The sequence below is a fragment of the Acartia tonsa genome, chromosome 7, assembly GCF_053477335.1.
Source record: "Acartia tonsa isolate MP-2025a chromosome 7, ASM5347733v1, whole genome shotgun sequence".
In the NCBI taxonomy this organism is placed as follows: Eukaryota; Metazoa; Arthropoda; class Copepoda; order Calanoida; family Acartiidae; genus Acartia; species Acartia tonsa.
The window spans coordinates 22,313,840-22,319,839 of NC_137266.1; positions in this window are offsets into that span (position 1 = coordinate 22,313,840).

The window sequence follows — 6,000 nt, forward strand, 5'->3', positions numbered from 1 at the left end:
GTGACTGAGGAAAAAGTAACTTTTAACATGAAACGATTTTTTTAGCAAAATTAAGCTAGAAATCCTTTTATTTTTGTTACTAGCAGAAACTTTATACAAAAATGAAATAAAAAATTTAGTTTTTGAGTAAAAAGCATTTTTTTACACATATTTTTTGAGTCTTTTTAGTTTAATGATATTTTGAAAAACTTACTTATTAGGCAAAATTGTTTAAGATTAAAAAAACAAATAAATCTTTATGAATATAGCAGGAAAATTGTTTTTTTTTCACAATCCTAACTTTAATAACAAAAAAGTTATAAAGAAAATAAAAATAAAACATAATGATATTTTAGTCTAAAAAGCTTAATTTACCCCCTATTAAATAATTGAGATGTCAGAAAAGTAGGCGGAGCAACTGTCATAATTAATCCTTTTCTATAAATAAGGGTTAATAAATAACTTAAAATTTGCAAATAATCAATTCATTCAGTAGTATTTTTTGCCATTAAAAATTTTTATTTTTTTGTGGAATAAAAAAGAAATATTTAGTTAACTTGTTTTTCTTTGTGTCTCATTATTCAGTTGCCAGTAACCATAGTATAACCATCCAAAAAATAAGAGAAACAAAAAAAAATTCTTTTTCTCAGTCACTTTTTCAAAACTTTAGCTCTAAAAATCTCCGGTGTTAATGGAGGTAAAAAAAATATTTTTATATCTACTTACGTGGAATACTATGGAGAACAAGGACATATGCAATTTTTAATAATTCATTGAGAAATAAGGGCTGCAGATGCTTAAAAATACTTTTTCGAGGGTCATACTGTATACTTGTCCCCAAGGTTTTATAAACGCTCTGTCGTAACTAGTTTTCAAAATTTTAGGGACTTAAACCAAATCTTGATTAGGTAGTACAAACTAGCGTTGTCAAAACTTTTCCATTGATAATCTTAATCTAAAGAATATTAATTTTGTTAATTTTTAGGGTTTTCATCAACTTATTGTTTTGTTGTTAAATTCTAAGCTTATTCTAAGGCATCTAAACTAATAATTCCTAATAATATAATCATAGTTTTAAATGAAACAAAATATAATATTACTTTTATTTCAAAGGACTAAAATCAGTAACAAAGGGAATATTTATAATATTTGCATTTTTTTGAACAGGATACAAAGATGTTTTAAAAGAATCTATTAATATTAAAAAGAGAGCATATATAGAAATGCGAAAGATATAAAATTCATTTTCAACTTTATCATTTTATTTTATTGTGCACAAATATACAAAGTTGAATAAAAGCAGGGAAGTTGGGGACATTGATCTGTAAGTCACACTGGTACTCAAAGTTTTTGTCATATTCGTTAGCTTAAAACTTTGGGTACTTCTATTCAATCTTGATTGTTTGGTTCCAATCTTTTCAGCCAATAATTTTAATATACTAAAGTGTTTATTTATCATCATTGAGGATATACATAAATTCATCGTTGATTGTCTTATCCCTTTCAATTCGTGAATAAAAGATAAATAATAGATGATAAGAAATTTAAATTTAAACAAGGATAATACAGTTAATAAATAGCACAACAATAACAAACCGATTATATTTGACAAAGCAAAAGGGTAAGGTTGAAGATGGTTTAGCTATAGCAGGAAAATGAAGACTAGGAAAGGGAATAAAAAGAGTATGTGTTATTCATAGAAGCTTTTACACCACTAGATGTCTCTTGGGACTCTTCAGGAAAAGGGCGAAAAGAAAGCCATCCCTGGGGACGATTTCTCTTAGGAGGGTAACCTCCCCTAAAATAGTTATAGAACTTGCCTTCACCAATAAAAAACTTCGCCGCAAAGGAGAACCATATCGGTTAGCAAGAACCTTCGATACAGACAGACAGACGAACACCCTCTTACTTTTATATAAGAAAAGAGAAGAAGAAGGAAACAAATACTCAGTTATTTAAAGTTTTGATAAAAGATACCTAGTGTTTTTAACGAGTGACGGACGAATGGACGGTCATACCCAAATTATAGAGGAACTGCGCTACTAACTATCTATTATCTATTCATATGTTCTTTATACATATTAAATGGCAAAACTTTTTGTCAAACTGTATATATGTATAGGAAAAGAAAATCTCCAATATTGATGAAAAATTATTTGAAAATCAAAAAGTTTTTTGTAGTTCTTTCAAGTTTTCAATTTTGTGTTGGCCGACAGTTCCTTCCTATGTTCAATATCCTTTAAAATAAAGATATTATATATCCTATAATATAAAGTGGTACGTTTTTTAGAATAAATTTTATTAATTTTTATTTCAACAAGAAATTAATAAAAAAAAGTTTAATAAGTGCATGATTGCGCTATGTAAAGAAATGTAAATATTTTTTTGAATTTTAGATGAGAAATATGACATACTTAAATTGGAAGTTTCGTTTTAAAAGAAAAATGATATTATGCATTTTAGAGTAATGTAAAGGGTTCAATATTTTAAAATTTTATTTGCATCATGAAAATTAAAAAGAATTAGCATAAAAAATGTTTATAAAATGAATCAGGGATATTCTGTAACCATTACTTGATTAACTTCATAAGTAAGAGAATTATATATTTTTTTATTCTAAATTGGCCTTGGTACCTAAAAGCTATTTACCCCCCAGGGACACTTTTATTTAGGGGGGGGGTTGCAAAATGTGCAAAATGCCCCCCCCCCCCCAGACAAAGTTCTTCCCACGCCACTGAGAAAAAAAAACTTGAAAAGCCTTAAACTATCAAAGTATAAGTAAATATAAAAATTATTTGACAAAAAGCACATCTTTGGCTCTAATCAAACAAGCAAAATCAACAAATTTTCCAAAATTCGAGGAAAACATTTGAATGTAAGATCAAATGATTTTTACATAAATGTATTTTTGGAAATTTACCAATGCTTTCATAAATTCCATAAAGTACACACTAAGTATAAAACAAGGATGTAAACATTTATAGGTAGCGAAGAACCAAAATTTATTATGGATTGACAAATGGACAAAGTGAATTATAAAGTAAATGTTTAGTGGCTATAACATAAGAGAAGGATAAAAAAGAGAAAGAAGTACACGCGAATAGGTGTTAGAAGATTTTTTTTACAATTATCTTTTTAGCATCACCGATGGACCAACAAAAGTGAGTCGTTTACTGCATGATTTTTGGTTAGGGGCATCTTTACACACAAAAAAATGGGAATCTAACTTGAATAACAACCAAGAAAGTCACATTTGCTCTTTAGCATTACGGAATGACAAACAGATTATATATGAAATTTTTTGGCGTAATCAGTAAACTTCAATTGAACCATAATTTACAACAACAAAAATTTCAGCCTCTTGTGAAAATTTAAGTTTCTCCATTATGAATTCTGATTCAATATTTGATCTGGGAGAATAGAGATGAATTCATTTGGAAGTTAAAATAGTTGTTCCCTCCCCCACTCCCCATTCTTCGTCCCCTTGGCCATATATACATCAATGGATTATTGTCAATTAATATAGCAATTATCCTACTATAAAAAGTAGTAAGGTTTTTTTGTCTGGAGCTTAAGTTCTCGATAGCTATTGAACCGATTGGGTTCTTATTTTAGGCAAGCTTAACATGGGCCCTTTGAGGGTTTTAGGCTATTTTATAATCAAATCTAAATCTTGGAATAGTTATTGGCTATTTTTCTAGCCCTTCTCTTCCCCTACGAGTACAGAGCCCCTAGATGCTAGGGGCGTAGCCACTAAATATTTCCACTATATTTCAGATGATTTTCTTAGTTAGTTTTGTATAATCTAATTACAATATGAATCAGTTTATACTTTTTGTTTTAGTATAATTAGAAATATTATCTATTTGTTTTAAAAACCAAATCAGGGTCTTTTAATATATCAGACTAGTGGCAGCTCCCCAAACATCTAAGGTAGGAAAAGATAAAAGCAGCCTTAAAATTTCCCAGGACCTGTGAAGCTTCCCAAAAAAGAATTTCTTAATCGGTTCAGTGGTTAGCGAGATCTTACAATAATGAATAAATCATTTTTTATTTAAACTAATGATGATAAATCTTATTTTAAATAGTGTTGTACCAAGATCTCTGAAAGATAAAATCAATACAAATTCACATAAATCTATTTATGTATCTAACTGTACCCCTTACCCTAATCCCACCCATTTATAGTTATCAGATATTTTCCATATTTGCCCCTCATCATTCAAGTCAATCTTTTGTGATATAATTTTATCAACAATCATAATCATAATTTTATTGGATTGAAAAAATTTCAATGATATGTCAACCATGACCACTTTATTATATGTCATATAGTTGACATATACCAGAAGAATGGTATGTCAATACAAAGCTTCCAGCTTGACAGGGATCTATTTCTCTGATATCTCTTTTCCATTAGTTTCAATGCCAATGTCATCATTTTACAATTTAAATTTCAACAATGGCTCGGTAACCGCCCAGCCTTATTGCGACTAGGCGGCTCTGTTTTATTTACTTACGTGGTGCTGTCCCTTAATGGGCCTATCGAGCACTTAAACCCCAATGCTTCATGTGAAAAAGATAAGATGATTGAGAGATTATATTTTGTTTTCCTATGATTAACCCCTGCATGTGTTCCCTGTCGATCATATATCTACAGGAAACCGCGATCAGATACGACTAAGGATTATTATTCTTCTGTAAAAAAATAGGTGCATTTTAGAAAGCGTAGCAACTCTATAATCATTAAGAGGAAGTTAGTATGACCATTTAAACATGCTTTTTGAGCTTTTTCTTTCTCCATATCAAACATTCTGTACTTTGAGAAACAGTTAGCTCTTTCCGTAAATTCATAAATGTTATATTTGTCCCATCAATTTTAAACTTTACATGGTGATTCCTGTAGTAGTTAGGTATGATTTAGAAAGCAGAGCAACTCTATAATCGTTATCAGAATGTCCGTATGTTCATTTCAAGCATGTTTATTCTTAACTTTTTTAACAACAACAATTTTTATGTAATATGATTATCCGATCGATCTGATTTTTGGAATACCGATTCCTTGGACAACAAAGTACAATATTATAGGCGAAGCGTCCAAAGATGTAAGCATGTCCTTAAACATTATCCAGTATTTAAGCAGTTTTTCAAAAGAATTATTTTAATTTTTCAGTTTTGATAATTTATAAGTATTAATGTTCGTTTGTCCTACCGTTTCAGAGCTTCGCTTTTATTGATGTTATCAAATTGTTAAAATAAAGAATGATGAGATTGAATTTCCAACAACTTTAAATTTCCCTTAAAAAATACCAGATTTTAAAAATTTAAGTCATTTAGCATCTGTTGTCCTATCACGGATTTCTTCAGGGAGGTAGGGGACATAGGCTGTTTTTTACACTAGTCTCCAAAGTTTTATAATTCGTTGGTTCAACAACTTTGGGGACTATTATTGAAGTTTGATTGGTTGGTGCATTAAGTTGAGAGTCCACAGCTTTCAACTGCTAATTGTAATCTACAAAAAGGGTTATTTTTTGTATTATTTTTAGGGATGTACATCAATTTATTGGCCATTGTCCTATCCCTTTAGATCCCCGGATTTTCTGGTTAAATTGCTCTGTTTATGAGATTGCTGATGTGGTATTTAACGGGTATTGAACTGCAGTTCTTTGATATATACTCCTGACTTAGATATAAAAGATACTTAGCAGTAAATATGAAAAAAGGTAACTGATTATCTTTTTTACCTTTTTTATCATTATATAAAAGTAACAGGATGACTGTTTGTCTGTCTGTGGGTTCCGAAGGATCTTGCTAACCACTGAACCGTTATGATTCTCCTTTACAATGTAGCTTCTCCTGAGTCTGGGAAAGTTTACAACTATTTTGGTGATGGTACCACAACCCTCTCAATAGAAGAGAGTCCAAAGAAAAAGATTATGTTCTCTTTTTTCTTTTTAAATTAAAATCTAATGCGTATCGAAACATTTATCTTTTAAAATTGAGGGAAAATATTTTTTTGCT